This window comes from Callospermophilus lateralis, chromosome 1, assembly GCF_048772815.1.
Source record: "Callospermophilus lateralis isolate mCalLat2 chromosome 1, mCalLat2.hap1, whole genome shotgun sequence".
NCBI lineage: Eukaryota > Metazoa > Chordata > Mammalia > Rodentia > Sciuridae > Callospermophilus > Callospermophilus lateralis.
The window spans coordinates 111,047,354-111,066,051 of NC_135305.1; positions in this window are offsets into that span (position 1 = coordinate 111,047,354).

The window sequence follows — 18,698 nt, forward strand, 5'->3', positions numbered from 1 at the left end:
GAATTCAAGGATGGTTCAACACACATAAATTAGTGAATGGAGTGCACCATAGTAACAGAATGATGAAACTGATACAGTCATCTCAGTAGATGCAGAAAAGGCATTGGGCAATATTAAAATTTACTTCATGTTAAAAATTCTCAAACAGTTAGGTATAGAGGGAATGTACCTGAACAACAACAACAAAAATAGCCACATACAAAAGGCCACAGCTAACATCATACTCAACAGTAAAAAGTTGAAAGAATCTTCCCTGAGGTCAGAAGGGTGACGAGGAGCCCATTTTGGCCACTCTTACTCAATACAGTACTGGTAGACCCAGTCAACACAATTAGGCAAGAGCAAGAAATAAAATCATCCAACTTGGAAAAGAAGAAGTAAATTGTCCATTTTCAGGCAACAAAATACTACCTTTAATAATCCCTAATGATGCCAAAACACTTGTTTAAACTAATTTAAAAACTCAGTACAGTTACCATATACAAAATCAGCAACTTTTCTATATACAATGAGCTATCTAAAAGGAAATCAGGAAAACAATCTCACTTATAACTAAGGAAAAATAAAATACTTACAATATTAACCAAAAAGGAATATGCTCTGCAGAGTGAAAACTATAAAGCACTGGTGAAAATTTTAAGAAACACCCAAATAAATGGAAAATTCTCAGATATACTGTGTTCATGGATTGGAAGAATTAATGTTGTTAAAATGTCCATACTAGCCAGGCACGATGGTGCACACCTGAGATCCCAGTGACTTGGGAGGCTGAGATAGGAGGATCACATGTTCAAAGCCAGCCTCAGCAATAGCAAAGTGCTAAGCAACTCAGTGAGACCCTGCCTCTATTAAAATACAAAATAGGGCTTGGGATGTGGCTCAGTAGTCATGTTCCCCTGAGTTTAATTTCCCCAGTACAAAAAAAAATGTCCATACTACCCAGAGCAATCTTTGGATTCAATACAATCTACATCCATGTTCTAATGACAATTTTTACAGAAATAAGAAAAGCAATCCTAAACAATCCCAAAATTTCATGTGAAAACACAAATGACTCTAAATAGTTGAAGTCCTCTCAGGCAGAAAGAACAAAGCCAGAGGTGTCACATACCAGATTTCAAAACCTACTATAAAACTACAGTAATCAAAACAACATTGTGCTGGCATAAAAACAGGTACATAGACCAAAGGAGCAGACAGAGGATCCAGAACTAAATTCATGCATTCATGATCCATTGGTTTTTGACAGGGTTGCCAAGAACATACGAGGGGGAAATGACAGTGTCTTTGGTAAAAAGTGCTGGGACAACTGGATATCTACATGCAGAATGATGAAATCAGACTCTCTTCCAAAGGAAATGAAATCTGTATGTCAAGAGACTCCTACACTGCCACCATGTATCATTCACAACAGCCAAGATATGGATTCAGTCTGTCACATCAATGGGTGGATGTATAAAGAGAATGTGGGGTATAAACACCGTGGAGTAAGCCAGGCACAGAAGGACAAATGTTGCATGACCTCATTTATATGCAGACTGTAGAAAAGTTGAACTTACAGAAAGAAAGAGTGGCATGGTGGTTACCAGAGACTGTGGGATTGAAGAGAAGTTAGCAAAAGGATGCAAAGTTTCAATTTTGTAAGGAATAAATTCATGTTATCTATTATGCACCATAGTGACTACAGTGTCCATTTGAAAAATGCTAGGAGTCATGTTAAGGGTCCTTGCCACACAATAGGTTTGTGAGTAATATATATGCTAGATAGCTTGGTTTAGCAGTGCCACAACGTGTACATACGTCAAGACATCATATTATACACCATAAGTATATAATTTTTACTTGCCAATTTTGTTAATAAAAATTCAGAACTCCCAAATCTTCCATGATAAATAGAAGTTAAAAGAATTCACAACTAGAAAGCCTGTCCTACAAAACATACTCAATAAACTGTTTCATGAAGAAGCAATGAAAAATAAAAGTGAAAACCAGTAATTGGAGGAATTACACTAGAAGAATAGTCAATCAAAAGAGAAACAAATTCAAAATAAAAAATAGAAATAAATAAAAATGACAGGGGATAAAAAAAATAATTTCTCAATAATAACACTAAATGTAAATGGCCTAAACTCATTAATCAAAAGACATAGACTGGCAGATTGGATTTAAAAACAAGATTCAACAATATACTGTCTCCAAGAGACACACATTATAGACAAAGACTTCCATGACTGAAGGTTAAAGAATGGAAGAAACATATCATTCACATGGATCTTGTAAACAAGCAGGGGTTTCTATTCTTGTATCTGATATAGTGGACTTCAAACTAAGGTTAATCAGAAGGGACAAAGAAGGACATTTCATACTGCTTAAGGGACATCAACAAAATGTACCAATCATAAATATTTGTGCCACAAGCAATGGAGCATCTGCCTACATCAAATAAAACCTTCTCAATTTCAAGAATCAAACAGACCACACACAATAATACTGGGTGACTTCAACACACCTCTCTCACCACTCAATAGATTTTCTTTTTTTTTTAATTGGTTGTTCAAAACATTACAAAGCTCTTGACATATCATATTTCATACATTAGATTCAAGTGGATTATGAAGTTATTGAGCTATATAATACAATTAATAATTTAGACTTGACAGATATACATAGAATATTTCATCTGTCAATGACTGAATACACTTTCTTCTCTGCAGCACACAGATCCTTTTCTAAAATAGACCATATTGTAGGCCACAAAGTAACTCTTAGCAAATACAAGAAAATAGAGATAATACCTTGCATTTTATCAGATCATAATGAAATGAAATTAAAAATCAATGATAAAATTAAAAATAGAAGCTACTTTTCCAGCTGGAGACTAGATAGTATACTTTTGAATGACCAATGGTAGCAGAAGAAATCAGGGATAATACTTAGAGGTAAATGAGAATAGCAATACAATACATGAAAATCTCCAGGAAACTATGACAGCAGTGCTAATAGGAAAGTTCATTGCATTTGTCCCATTCATTAAAAGGTTAGAAAGCCACCAAATAAATAACCTAACATTACATCTCAAAGCCCTATAAAAAGAAGAACAAATCAACACCAAAAGAGTAGAAGACAGGAAATCATTTAAATCAGAATTGAAATCAATGAAATTGAAGCAAAAATGTTTCAAAAAATCAACAAAACAAAGAGTTGGTTCTTTGAAAAATTAAAATTGATAAACCCTTAGCTAAGCTAAAGAAGAGAGAGAAAAAATTCAAATTACTAAAATTTGTGATGAAAAGTAAATATCACAATGGATACTAGTAGATTACAGATGGCAATCAGAAACAATTTTAGAAAATTTATACTTTAATAAAATAGAAAATCTTGAATACATCTACAAACTTCTAGAGACCTATGACCTATCCAAATTGAATCAGGAGGACATAGAAAATTAAAACAGATCAATCTCAAGCAAGAAAACAGAAGATGCCATCAAAAGCATATCAACCAAGAAAAGCCCAGAACCAGACAAATTCTCAGCCAAGTTCTACAAGACCTTTAGAGAAGAATTAATGCCAATACCCCTCAAATTATTCCATGAAATAGAAAAATAAGGAATCCTCCAAACTCATTCTATGAAGCTAGTATTGCCCTGATACCAAAACCAAATAATGATACATCAAGAAAATTTCAGACCAGTATCCCTGATGAACATAGATGCATAAAATTCTTAGTAAAATACTGGTAAATTGCATATAAAACATACTAAAAAGGTAGTGAACCAATGTCAAGTGGAGTTTATCCCAGGCTGGTACATCATGCAGAAATAAATAAATGTAATTCACTACATCAATGGACATTTTAAAAATTTTTCTTAATTGTAGATGGACACAATACCTGTTTTTATTTATAGGGGGTGCTCAGGATCAAACGAGTGCCTCACATGTGCAAGACAAGTGCTCTACCACTGAGCCATAGCCCACATCAATGGACTTTAAAAAAAAGAATCATGTGATTATCTCAATAGATGCATAAAAAGCATTTGACAAAATACAATATCCATTAATGTTCAAAATATTAGAAAAATTAAGGATACTAGGAACATGCTTCAACATTGGGAAAGCTATATTTTTAAACCCACAGTCAACATCATTCTAAATGGAAAATATTTAAAAACATTCCCTCCAAAAACTGGAATAAGACAGAATGCCCTCTTTTACCACTTCTATTCAACATAGTCCTGGAAACTCTAGACAGAGCCATTAGATAGAAGAAAGAAATTAAAGAAATATGAATAAGAAAAGAAGAACTCAAACTATCCCTATTTGCTGACATGATTCTATATGTAGAAGACCCAATAAACTCCACCAGAAAACTCCTAGAACTCATAAATGAATTCAGCAAAGTAGTAGGATATAAAATTTACACCCATAAATCAATTGTATTCCCATCAGTGATGAATCAAGTGAAAAAGAAATTAGGAAAACTATCACATTCACAATAGCCTTGAAAAAAATAAAATAAAATAGTTGGCAATCAATTTAACAAAAGAGGTGAAAGACTTCTACAATGAAAACTACAGAACACTAAAGAAATAAATTGAAGATCTTAGAAGATGGAACAATCTCTCTCTCTCATGTTCTTGGACAGGCAGAATTAATATTGTCAAAATGGCCATACTACTGAAACTGTTATACAGACTTAATGCAGTTCCTATTAAAATTCCGATGACATTTATCATAGAAATTAAAAAAAAAACAGCCATGAAATTCATTTGGAAAAATAAGAGGTTCAGAATAGCCAAAACAACCCTCAGCAAGAAAAGTGACGCAGGTGACATCACAATACCAGACCTTAAATTATACACACTACAGGGTTATAATAACATAAATAGCATGGTCTTGGCCCCCAAACGTACATAAAGACAGCAGTACAGAATAGAAGACACAGAGACCTATCCACATAAGGACAGTTATTTCATACAAGACAAAGGCACCATAAACATACATTGGAGAGAGTTGGGACTGTGGCTCAGGGGTGAAGTGCTTGCCTCACACATGGGAGGCACTGGGTTTGATCCTCAGTATCACATTTAAAATAAAAGTATTGTGTTCATCTACAACTAAAAATATATTTTTTAAAAAATACATTGGAGTGCTGGTGATGTAGCTCACTTGGTAGAGTGCCTTCCTCACATGCACAAGGTCCTAGGTTCAATCCCCAGCACCACACAAAAAAAAATTGTAGAAAAGATAGTCTCTTCAACAAATGGTGCTGGAATGCTGGAAAAGCTGGAAATTCATATGCAGCAAAATGAAATTAAACCCCTCTCACCATGCGCAAAACTCAAATTGGATCTAGGACGTAGGCATTAGACCAGAAATCTATGCCTACTTGAAGAAAAAGTAGATCCAACTCTCCATCATGTCAGCTTAGGAACTGAATTCCTCAACAAGACTCCGAAAGTGCAAGAAGTAAAATCAAGAATCGGCAGTAAATGTGATGGTATCAAACTAAAAAGCTTCTTCACAGCAAAGGAAACAATCAAGAACATGAAGAGAGAGCCCACAGAATCAGAGAAAATCTTTGCCACCTGCACCTCAAATACAGCATTAATCTCCAGGATAAATAAAGAACTCAAAAAACTTAACAACAACAACAACAACAACAACAAAAAAAACAAATAACCCAATCAATAATGGACTAAGGAACTGAACAGATACTTCGCAGAAGAAGAAATACAAATGGTCAAAAATATATGAAAACAAAATAGCAATTAGAGAAATTCAAATTAAAACTACACTGAGATTCCATCTCACTCCAGTTAGAGTGGCAGTTATCAAGAATACAAGTGATAATAAATGTTGGCAAGGATGTGCGGACAGGGTACATTCATACAGTATTAGTGGGACTGCAAATTGGTGCAACCACTATGGAAAGCAGTATTAAGATTCTTCAGAAAACTTGGAATGGAACCACCATTTGACTAAGTTATCCCACTGCTCAGCATATACCCACAGGACTTAAAATCAACATAGTACACAGACACATCAATGTTTATAGCAGCTCAATTCACAATTCAGCTAAACTATGTAACCAACCTAGGTGCCCTTCAAAAGATGAATGGACAAAAAAAATGTGAGATATATATATATATATATATATATATATATATATATATATATATATATATATAGACACATACATACATATAGACACATACACACACACACATATATAATGCAATATTACTCAGCCATAAAGAAGAATGGAATTATGATATTTGCTGGTAAATGGGTGAATCTGGAGAATATCATGCTAAGTGAAATAAGCCAATCCCCAAAAACTAAAGACAGAATGTTTTTTCTAATATTCAGATACTAACATAAAATAAGCAGGGGAAGGGAAGAATAGCAGTTAATTGGACTAGACAAAGGGAAAATGAAGAGAAGAAAGTGGTAATGGGAATAGGAAAGACAGTGTGATTAATTGGATATAACTTTCCTACGTGCATATATGAATACTGACTGGTGTAAGTCCATATCATGTACAACCACAAGAATGGGAAGTTGTACTCCATGAGTGTATAATCTGTCAAAATACAACCTACTGTCATGTATAACTAAAAAGAAAAAATTGAAAATCTTTCAAAAATTGAAACTCCTCTTTGGAACCAAATCCCAGTTGTAAAAATTGACAATTAATGAATTAAAGACGAAATGACCTAATTGGCTTATGTGGTTTCGAGAAGGCAGCACATAGAGGAAAAAATCAAGATGTTAAAAAAAAAGCAATTTGCTTTAGATTTTTAAAAAAATGGACAAATAGACATATTTGCTATTTTAAGAAAGCATTATTCATAATACCAGAAAAACAAAGAAAACCCAAAGCAGTTATTTTCATAGTCTTCATCGTTGGCAGCCTTAACACCCCCCATTTATCTGTGTCTGCTCTGTCTGCCTGGAGGGGCTGCCCGCGGCTCTCCATGGTTGGGTGGTGACCTGGAAGGGCAGGAGGAGAGGCAGGGGGAGGGGAAGCTGCCCCCACTCCCCCACAGGCTGCAGACTTGCTGAGGCACAGGACCGGGTCCATGACTCCCCTCGGGTTCCAGAGACAGAAAGAGAAGAGTTTGCGATTACCAGGGAAGAGGTGATCTGCCAAAATTCCGACCACAGGTCCAGAAACGAGGAGTGATGCAGACAGGTTAGTAGAGCCAAACTGGCCTGGGAGGTTCTTCATTTCATGCCGTTTCTCTTTTCCCCAAGTATTTAACTTCAAGTCACACCCAGTCACATAAGGGAAGCAGAGGAACCTGGACATGGCCCTTTCTGGCTCTGGAGACCCTGTCTGCTGTATCTCCTGGGGGAACCAGTTTCCCAATTCTAACATGGCATTTGGTGAAGTGTTGACCAATGAAACAGATGCTCTGTTGTGTTTGGCGAGAAGGGAAAGTCCTTATTTTCCATGTAATCTGGTGAGCAGCGCATCAGTCCACGCAGGAACGCCCATCAGGTGTTTCCACTGAAATGACTGGCTTAATTCCAAGGAGCCATGGGCCAGGCAAGCTGTAAAGCCTCCCGGAAAAATGGGGACACTCATGCGTTTCTCTTGGCTCAGTCCATGAAGCCACAGAGGCTGGTGGATCCCCTCATCCCTGGTGCTGAAAGTCAAATACATTCTGGAACTTAAAGGGACAAGGTCTCCCTGCCCAATCCCAAACCCAATAGCTTTGAGTTTTTTTTTGTTGTTGTTGTCGTTGTTTTTTATATAAAAAAAAAAAGCTTTCAAAACATTTTTCGGTGGCTAAAAATCTTTGAGTGTGAGCTACCCAGCTGTGTCCTTTCGGAGCACCTCCAATTTCTCAAGAGGATGTGATCCAGCAAAGCTGGGGCTGCTGCTTCTGTAAATGCTTTGATTAACATTAGGGGAAGAAGACCAGCAGAAAACAGACACCCGCCTGCCAATGAAGGGCTGCGTTTACAAGTAGGGGAATGGTTTATTAAATATGCAGAGAGGGTTGTAAAGGAGAAAGACCACAGTCTCAATTCAAAGCAACCACCACCACCACTAAGCTGGGTGCCTGCGTTCAACTCCTGACTAAACAGTTAACAGCTCCATTGGTAATTCTCCACATCTTCCTTTTTAAACACAGCGATTTGTTCTGGTCATCGTGATTTCTAGATAGAATAAAACATGGCAATGCTCATTAATTACACATTCAGTCTACATAAAAATAAATAGCAGAGTCCACATGCCTTAAATACAAAGGCTGGGTCTGTTAAGAACAGAAGTACCGTTTAGCATTTCCCAAATAGGTATATCTCAGAACTCTGTTGAAAAAGAAAAAGAAAGAGAAACAAAGGAAACAAAAGTGAAAGAAAAAAAGAGTTCTGGCCAAATGCACACATCAGCACCTGCTAGGAACTTCTTTCAAAGAAGCACAACTACTGGGGGACCTATGGTAAAGAATTCTGCTTAAATTTTTTTCACCCAGCATTTTTCAAACATACATGACAGTGAAAACCGTTTTAGAAATGAAGACTCACTGGCATTCCCCCGGAGTTAATATTCTGTTGGACATATTTGGAAAATGCTTAACTAGCCTATTCCACATCTTCGTTTTCTAGCAACAGGGTAGCACACCCACACCCACCCACAGGTCACACTGGCAATGGGATCAGAGACTGTGGGTGGAGGCTCAACTCAGCAGGGTTTTCCACTCTCATCCTGTGGGATAGTCCAGATGTGTCTAGTGGAGTAGGAGGGCCCCAGAGGATGGTTTAAATTCCAAGGAGACAAGCATGGAGGAAGGGGATTACAAGGGCAGGTTTTGCATTCAGGTGACTGCCTCTGCAGCCCTCCTCCTCCCCAGGTGGACTGGAGGGAGTTACTTTCCTCTCCTCAGCCTGTACTGCCTCGTCTGCAGAGGGGACTACAACAGTACCCCTCCTTTAGGGGTTTGTGAAACTCACAGGGAATAACACAGGAGTGCCTGCACAGTGAAGGACATGGCATGAACTGCTGGTGGGAGTTAGCTCTTCTACATTATCACCTTTTCCTTCCAAAGTAATGCCTACAGCCAGGCACATTGGTGCACACCTGTAATCCCAGTGGCTTGGGAGACTGAGGCAGGAGAATTACGAGTTCAAACCCAGGCTCAGCAAAAGTGAGGCATTAAGCAACTTAGAGAGACCCTGTCTCTAAATAAAATACAGAACATGCTAGGGATGTGGCTCAGTGGCCAAGTGCCCCTGAGTTCAATCTCCAATACCCCAAAATAATAATGTCTATAATGGACAGAATATGGTCTCCACTTCCCCTGGGTAGGACACAGACTCAGGCTGGAAAAGATGCTTGACTATGTGAACAGCAAAGTCACCAAGGCAAAGACAGCAGGAGAAGTCCACCTGGGGCTGAGCTTGGTGTCACACCTGCTCTTCTAAGCTGAATGGGCAAGTTCAGAGGGAGTGTTGGCATTTAGCTCCAGAACTCTGCTTTGGGGCTCATGCTGGAGACATGAATGAGTGATCATGGTCAAGATCACAAAGAGACCATACAGAGATGGGGAGCCTGTATTTCCTGGTGGGGCCTCAGCAACACACATACTTAGAAGGGTTTCAGAGGGAGCAGAACCAAAGGGACAAGAGGAAAGCAGTAGCCAGAGACCCAGAGAGAATGATGTCCAGAACACTGAATGAACTTGAACACACAAGCTCAGATATCCAGGATAAAGGCTGCCTGCCAATCTCTGAGCATCCTCCCTCCTGCACAGTGGACTAGACCCAGACTCCTGCCCCTACAGAGGCTCACAGAGAAGCCAGCTTGGCTCCTGGTGGGAAGCTGAGTCTGGCAGAGGAGACCATGTTCTCCTGGATCAAAGCCGCTGAGCCCGCAAGGCTGGGTGTCTGCATGGTTTGCCAAGCGGTTCCTCCTCATCCAAACCCAAATCCAGAGTGAGGCGCGAATCCTTGGCAGACTGTCCATGTGCTCTCTGTGTGAAGCTTGGAGCTGGCTGCACCAACAATAAGTGAATGTCATGTTTACCCTTCACAAAGTTCAAAATAATGGTCCTTCAAAATTAGCCAGGCTTCTAATAAGCAATCCAAGAGGCACATCTACTGCAAAACAGCTTTTGCTAACTTCTGTGGGGAAGATCACCTGCTTTGGAAGCAGCTGAGGTGCACATTTGGCAAGGACCGATTCCTGAGCCCAGGACTGAGTGATTGGAAAGAGCTGGGCTGTGGCGAGGAAAGCGGCATTTTAGCAGCCCTGCCGAGGGTGCTGATGTTCACCAAGGTTTCTGAGCCATGGATTCCAAAAGAAGAGAATGGAAGACGGAAACACGCAAAAACAGCCCCACTTGGAAAAAAATAACACAAAGGAAATACTGCATTTTTCCTTGTGGTAAATTATCCATAAAAGAATGCAATACTTTGTGAAAACTCATCAGGTCTGCTCTCTCACCTTCCAAATTATTTCAGTGGAGATTTTTTTGCTTCCTGCCCCGAGTTCTCTGATTAATACACAGTGGAATGCACCATAGTACTTCAAACTTGTGAAGCAGAGCAGGAGCAAAAGTTCCCATGTATTTCCTTCAAAGAAAGATATTTTGAAATCTAACATTAAAAGGAAGAGTCATGAAATAGTTTAACCTTTCTTCATGGGATGTGGTGGGTTATTTTCAGAGTTATTCCTATTAAGCACTTTTCAATTTGTACTTCATTTTTCTCAAGTATAAAAATTGATCTTCTTTTTCTACTTAAAAATCTCAATGCCCAAATGTCATCATGCCAGGCAAACTTTGGCAGTGATTACTTGGTTTACATTAGGGCAGAAATTATAGTAGTTTATGTTCCACTGTGTTATTCTAAATTGTCTTCTCATTCGTTGGTTCTCAAACTGAACATTTTCCTGCTTGTACACTAGCAGTGAGACATAGGTCCTGGCTGAAAGCTAACAGTAGATAATTATTATGAGTATACATATAGGCCTTGATGTTGAAACATTCACACCAGACCATTCTGTGTTGATGTTAGGAATCACACCCTTAGAGACTGAATAATTAATTCAGATGCTAAAGGCATGTCAATCTCTAAGAATCCCTTATTAAAATAATTTTTTAAAACAGAATGAGTGATCTCATTCAGGCCTGATAACCACCACTTATGAAGGTTTGGTTAGACAAGAGCTGAGAGCAGGGTGGGTAGGGGTGACTCTGAAGACAGGGGCTAGGAAAAGCAGGAGAGCAGGAATCCTGCCTCCCCTTCCTGCATTCCTCAGGGCACTCCAAAGAGGAATCTCTCTCTTGGACAGCATCCTGTGCTCTAAGAGCAAGCCAGATGTCTCCTCACTAAACCTTGGGGCACAACCCCAACCTACTATGCTGAGCAACAGCGCCGCCCTTCTGGGAAAGATCAGGATTTCAGTATTCCTTGATAGCACTAAAATGAGCATCAGGCTTTGGGGGTCTACACTGGAGGAGTCGGGTCCAGTGCCTGACCTTCTCTCATGGGCACCAACTCAGAGATGGCAGAGCTGGAGAATGCCTCCCCCAGGTCGGTCCACACTCCAGGAAGTGGGCCCAAGTCTGCCTGCTAAAGGCTTCTTGTCAGGCTTGGTAGATGTTGTGGAGAAGAATCACAGCACAGACTTCAATTCCTAAAAGCAAGCTGAACCCTTACCATGTCACCCATCCAAATCTGGCTGTTAGGCTCAACTGGATATTTTCAAACAACTTATTTTGAGGACAGGGTATCAGGAAGCTAAGCCACCCCAACAATTTAGACAACTGACCTCACTAACCCGGCCATTCCACCTCAGTGCTACCAAACTCCTCTGTATTTTAAACTCAGCTCAGTGTCATTTGAAAAAATATTGAATGCTTTGACCAGGCATATCAGAGACTTCGGAATAGAGAGTTAGTGAGGATCTCAAATGGAGAGGGGGCTTTAGAAGGCTTCATTGGCTATAATCCACTGCTCTCAAACTGGCCGACCCGACACAGCGTGGTGTTTCATTCATTCAGCATTTAGTGGATTCCTACTATGTGCTGAACAGAGTCAGAAAACATATCCATGGTGGCAGAAACACACCCAAGAACAAAATTGGCAAAGTGGTTACACACACAGACTTCATAGCCTAGTTCAGGATAAATAAGCAACATATAAGTAAACTGTGAAGATGAATAGATGTTTTGATAGTGATCTATGCTATAAAATGAAATTGATGGAAAATGGCTGTGGGAGAGTTTAGATCAGATTTTCTACTTCTCTGAATGGGTGACCATGGCTATGGGGAGGTGACTGACCTCTGCCTGACAGAAGGAGCCCCCGCTACAGAGGTCTGTGGGAAGAGTTCTAGGGAAACAAGCAGGTTCTGAGACAGGAACCAGCTCAGTCCTGTGGGCAGCACAAAGAGGCTGGCTTGGCAGGAGGCTGGTGCACAAGGGAGAGAGGCATATGATGATATCGGAGGCAGAGACAAAAATCAGGGGTTCCTTCAGTGCTCTGTCTCCCGGAAGCTCAGGGCTGCCTGTGAGTGGCACGTGGGCTCTCAGCAAAGACAGGAGGCCAAACACGGCTGTCCTCTCCCCAGGCTCCCTGAACCTCTCAGAACAACCTCCTTTTCGATTCCCTTAGCTGAAATTTGAAGAGATGAATGAAGTACCTTCTCGGGCCCCCTTCATAGTCAGAGGAGCCCAGGGTAGGACCCAGAGAGACATGGCTGCACCAGTTTCTAGTGTCAATTGCCATCAGTCCAGAGGGATGTGTTATGGCTGAGTACCCTGTGAGAACTGCCAGGTAGTGGAGGAGGGAAAGAGCACTGGCCATGGGGCCACCTAGGTTTAAAATGAGTGTTCTCGCTAAGCTCCTGTGCCTTGGTGTCCTCTTAGAGAAATGGAGACGGTAATACACTCCTAGTGAGGCAAGCCTTACCTGCAACCGCCCTACTAAAACACTGGGAAGGTTTTGAAAGACTTAGCTAATATAGATCACTTTGCCAAGTCCACAATATTTTTTAAATTTTGTTATTATAAAGTCCAGAATTTTAATGAAGTAAGTTGGTTGAAGGAAGATTTGCTTCTAACCAGTGAGGATTTATTCTAAGAAGAAAGATTTGCCTTGCTGCTGGCTGTTGGTTGGTTGGTTGGTTGGTTGGATGGATGGTTGGTTAGTTGGATGGTTGGTTGATTGGTTAGTTGGATGGTTGGTTAGTTGGTTTGTTGGTAAGTTGGTTAGTTGAATGGTTGGTTGGTTAGTTGGATGGTTGTTTGGTTGGTTGGATGGTTGGTTGGTTGGTTGGTTGGTTAGTTGGATGGATGGTTGGTTGGTTAGTTGGATGGTTGGTTGGTTGGTTTGTTAGTTGGTTGGTTGGTTGGTTGGATGGATGGTTGGTTAGTTGGTTAGTTGGATGGTCGGTTGAATGGTTGGTTAGTTGGGTGGTTGGTTAGTTGGTTGGATAGTTAGGTGGTTGGTTAGTTGGTTGCTTGGTTGGGTGATTGGTTGGTTGGATGGTTGGTTAGTTGGTTGCTTAGTTGGATGGTTGGTTAATTGGTTGCTTAGTTGGATGGTTGGTTGGTTGGTTGGTTAGCTGGATGGTTGGTTGGTTGGTTGGTTGCTTGCTTGCTTGTTTAGTTGCTTGGTTGCTGGTTTGTAGCCCATGGGCAGTGTGTGACATAGGAACCCATCAACACATCCGGGGCTGTACTGTGAACGGTCCAACTGTGGCAATCTGACCCCTCCTCAGTATGAGTGGGAATGCCCCTTTCCCCACCATCACTGCAGTCTGGGTTTAGGGTGAGGCCCGTGGACCTGTAATCCCAACATGAAAGTTGAGCTCTCCTCTACCCCCATCTGCATGGTCCCAAGATGGACTTCCTCTCTAAAATTATAGTTTAATAGTCAGCTCAGGAGGCACATCAGAAGTGTTTAATGTCCTTGTCCCTTGTCAATTCTCTTCTGCTGGCTCCTGCTCCCCATGCTTCTCCACCATGATCCACCATATGGCAAACTCTCTCCTTCCAGAAGCCCTCCTGGTCTCTTCTTTTTCCTCCTTTCTCTTCTATTTCTCTCTCTCTCTCTCTCTTAAAAAAATTAAAAAACGATGTCCTTCCCAATGTCAATTCTCCACCCATTATCATCCACAGAAGTAGCCAGTATGAAAATTTGATGTGAATCAAATTCTAGAATGTTATCCTTTACTTTGTGCTTAAACAAATACACAAATGTGAGTACATGCCTGCTTTACTCAGTTTCTTTGCTGCTGTAACAAAAAGACCTGACAAGAACAATTCTAGAGGAGGAAATGTTTATTTGTCTCTCATGGTTCCAGAGGTCTCAGTCCAGAGACAGCTGACTCCAGTGCTCTGGGCCCAACGTGAGGCAGAACATCATGGAGAGCGAAACAGCTCAGGACATGGCAATCAGGAAGCTTAGAGAACTGTGCTCACCAGGGACAAAGTATAAACCCCAAAGGAACACCCCCAATGAGCCACATTCTACCTGCCTACATTGACCATCCAGTTAATCCATATCAATGGATTAATCAACCGCTAATTAAGTTAAGGCTCTCGTAGCTCAATCATTTTACCTCTGACAATTCTTGCTTTGTCTCACACAAAGGGACACCTCATATCTAAACCACAACAGTGTGTGTATTCACTCATATACACATGTATGCTCACACACACATATATGTATATCAAGCACATATGCAACACACACACATGCTTTTTCTCTTTCCACATTTTTATTGGTATGTTATAGATGTACACAGTCATTGAATTTGTTATTACATATCTGTACATGCCCCAAACATAACAATATAATTTGAACAATATCAGTCCCCAGAACTTGCCCCTGCCTCTGCTCCTCCCACCCCCTGTTCCCTTTCCTCTACTGATATCCCTTTGATTTTCATGAGATTCCCCAGCACCCAACACACACACACACAGACATACATACCTCTCTTTTCCTTTTTCTATTTGGCTTTCACATATGAGAGAAAACATATAACCCTTGACCTTCTGAGTTTGACTTCTTTCACTTAACATGATGGTCTCTAGTTTAATCCAGTTTCCTGCAAATGCCATAATTTTATTTTTCTCTATGGCTGAATAAAACTCCATAATATATATATATATCACATTTTCTTTATCATTCATCTATTGATGGACACATAGGCTAATTCCAGAGTTTGGCTATTGTGACTTGTGCTGCTATAAGCATGGGTGTGCATGTGTCACTGTAGTAAGATGACTTATTCTTCAGGATGAATACTGAGGAGTGGTAGGGCTGGGTCCTGGGTGTTCCAGGCCCACTCTTTGAGGAGCCTTCATACTGATTTCCATAGTGGCTGTACTAATTTACATTCTCTCCACATCCTCTGCAGCATTTACCTGTGTTTGCTTTCTTGATAACTGCCGTTCTGTCTGGTGTGAGGTGAAATCTCAGGGTAGTTCTGATTTGCTTTTCCTGAATCGCTAATGATGGTGAGCATTTTTTCATAAATGTGCTGGCCATTTGTATTTCTTCTTTTGAGAAGTCTCTGTTTAATTCACTTGACCATTTATTAATTGAGCTCTTTGGGGTTTTGGAGTTAAGTTTTTTGAGTTCTTTATATATTCTAGATATTAACCCTCTGTCGGAAGAGTAGCTGGCAGAGATTTCCTCCCATTCAGTGGGTCACATTCCTATTGTTTCCTCCACCAAGCAGCAGCTTTTTAATGTGATGCCGTCCATTTATTAATTCTTAGCATTCTTTCCTGAGCTTTAGAGGCCCTACTGAGAAAGTCATTGCCTGTGCCTGTATATGCTGGAGTGTTGACCCTATGTTGTCTTCTAGGAGTTGCACACTTTCTGGTCTAATTCCAAGGTCTTTGATCCATTTTGAGTTGTTTTTTGTGCAGAGTGAGAAATAAGGATCTAGTTTCATTCTTTTGCATGTGGATAAACTTTTCCCAGAACAATTAGTTTAAAGGTTATCTTTTCTCCATGTAGTTTTTGGCACCTTTGTCAAAGACCAGACAACTGTAGATGTGAGGATTTGTCTCTGTGTCTTCTATTCTGTTCCACTGGTCTATGTATCTGTTTTCATGCCAGTACTATGCAGTTTTTATTACTAGAGCTCTGTGGTATAATTTGAAGTCAGGTATTGTGATGCCTCCAGCATTGCTCTTCTTGGCTTAGAATTGGTTTAGCTCTTCTGGGTCTTGTATTCTTCCAAATGAACTTTTGGACTGTTGTTTTGAATTGTTTTGTTTTGTTCTGTGAAGAATGTCATTGATACTTTGATGGAGACTGCTTTGAATCTGATATTGCTTTTGGTTATATGGCCATTTTAGCAATATTAATTCTGCCTATCCATAAATATGGGAGGTCTTTCCATTTCCTAAGGTCTTCTTTGATTTCTTTCTTCAAAATTCTATAGCTTTCATTGTAGAGACATTTCACCTCCTTGGTTAGGTTTATTCCTAGGTATTTTTTGAGGCTATTATGAACAGGTTATTTTCCTGATTTCTTTCTTAGCAGCTTCATTGTTGGTATGTACAAAAGCCACTCATTTTTGTATGTTGGTTTTGAAAGCTGCTCCTCTGCCAAGTCTGTTGGTTAGCTCGAACCATCTTTTGGTGGAGGCTTTGGCTCTTCCCAGCAAAGGATCAGCTCATAAGCAAACAGTTATAATTTGACTTCTTCCTTTCCTATTTTTATCTCTTTTATTTCCTTCTCTTACTAATTGTTCTGGCTAGAATTTACACAACTACCCTTTTTAACACACTGGGAACTATTTTATTTTGAAAATAGCTTGTCACTTAATGACATACAACTGACAAGTTACATAGCTCTATTTTGTGATTTATGCCACATTGTATTACATTTTAAATTCAAATAAATATTTTTATCCAGATGTATGTGATAATAGATTTACATGTTGTAGTTGTTTCCATTTTTTTACTATTAAAAACTCTTCAAACTTTTATAAATCACCCAAATCATTAAATTATCAAACTAAAAAGATATGAGTTTATGTGTGTAGTATATATATGTATGTATGGTATATGTGATGTGTGGTATGTTTGGCATGTGTTAGGGGGTAGGGTGTGAAGGATTGCTGTGTATGTTTGCTGTGTGGCTTGTGTGTTGCACATGTATGGTGTATGTGGTGCGGTGTGCATGTATTGATGTATTATGTGTAGTGTGTATAAGGTCTGTGGTGTACTGTATGTAGTGTGTGTCATGTATGTGTTGTGTGTATGGGGTTTGTATGTATGGTAATATCTGTGGCAGGTATTTGATGTGTTGTATGTGCTGATGGTGTGTGTGTATGGTGTGTGGTGTGTGTGGTATGATATGTGTGTGCGATGTGTAGTGTGTGTTGTATATGGCATATTGTGGTGTGTGGGGTGTGTTTTGTGTGTTCTCTATGTTGTGTGTTGTGTGTGATGCATGTGGTTTGTGGCGTGTGAGTTATGTGTGGTGTGTTATATGTGGCATGTGTGGTGTGTTATATATGATGTGCATGGTGTGCATGGTGTGTGTTGTGTATATTGTGTGATGTGTATTGTGTGTGATATATGTGTTATGTATGATATGTGTGTGGTGTGTGGTGTGCATGGCTGTGTTTTGTGTGTTGTGTATGATATGTATGTGTTGTGTGTGGTTTATGTGTTATGTATGATGTGTGTGTGGTGTGCATAGTATGTGATGTATTGTGTATCATGTGTGTGGTGTATGTGGTATGTGTGCATTGCCTATGTTGTGTGTGGTATGTTATGTATGATGTGTATGTAGTGTGTATTGTGCATGGTGTGTGGTATGTGTTATGTATGATGTGTGTGGTGTGTGTCATGTGTGATGTGTGTGTGGTGCGTGGTGTGGGTGGTGTGAGTGGTGTGTCATGTATGATTTGTGTATGGTGTGTGGTGTGGGTGGTGTGTCATGTATGATGTGTGTGGTGTGTGTGTCTTGTGTGATGTGTATGGTATGTGGTGTGTGTGCACTGTATGTGTGTGTGTGTGATGTTCTGCTGCAGGTGGATGAAGGAAGATTAAGGAGAAAGTCAAGTGGATTGAAATCAGCCATAAAGCCACGTTCTCTGACACTGAATGTACTTGAAATTTATTCCCCTGCATCTGTAGGTAAACGTCCTTCTGTTCTGGAAACAATAAATCCCCATGAACTTCCCATAAAGTCCTGCAGAGGCGAGATGCCGGTGGTTCCACAGACTCCGCCCAGCGTGCCCCTTCCCCCTGAGCTCCCGACCTCCTGGGTTCTCCCCCCGCCCAGAAAGGGCAGAACGTGAACTGTTCAGAGCGGCTGTGCCCGGCATCTGCCAGGCTGCTGGAGTAGTTGCTTTCCTACCCCCGTCAGGTGGTGTCCTCTGCAGAGGCCCCGGGGTCTGCGCTGCGGCACGTCCACCAGCAGCCTGTTCTGGTGACACTCTCACCCAGGGCACTTAGGCAGCTCGAGGCCAGTGGACCCCTGTCCTGCCTCACACAAGCTCTGGGCTTCCCTTGAGAATAAAACTGTTTAAGTCAACTTATAGGACGATGCTGCTTGACTGATTGTGTTTTACCAAGGTGACAGGAAGTCATGGAACTCCTTTCAGACTTAGGTGATGGCAGGTGATGAGCGTCCTCATAACACTGTGAATTCCTCCATAATCCAGGGGGGCCCAAGAGAAGCACCATGTTTCTAACTGGCTGA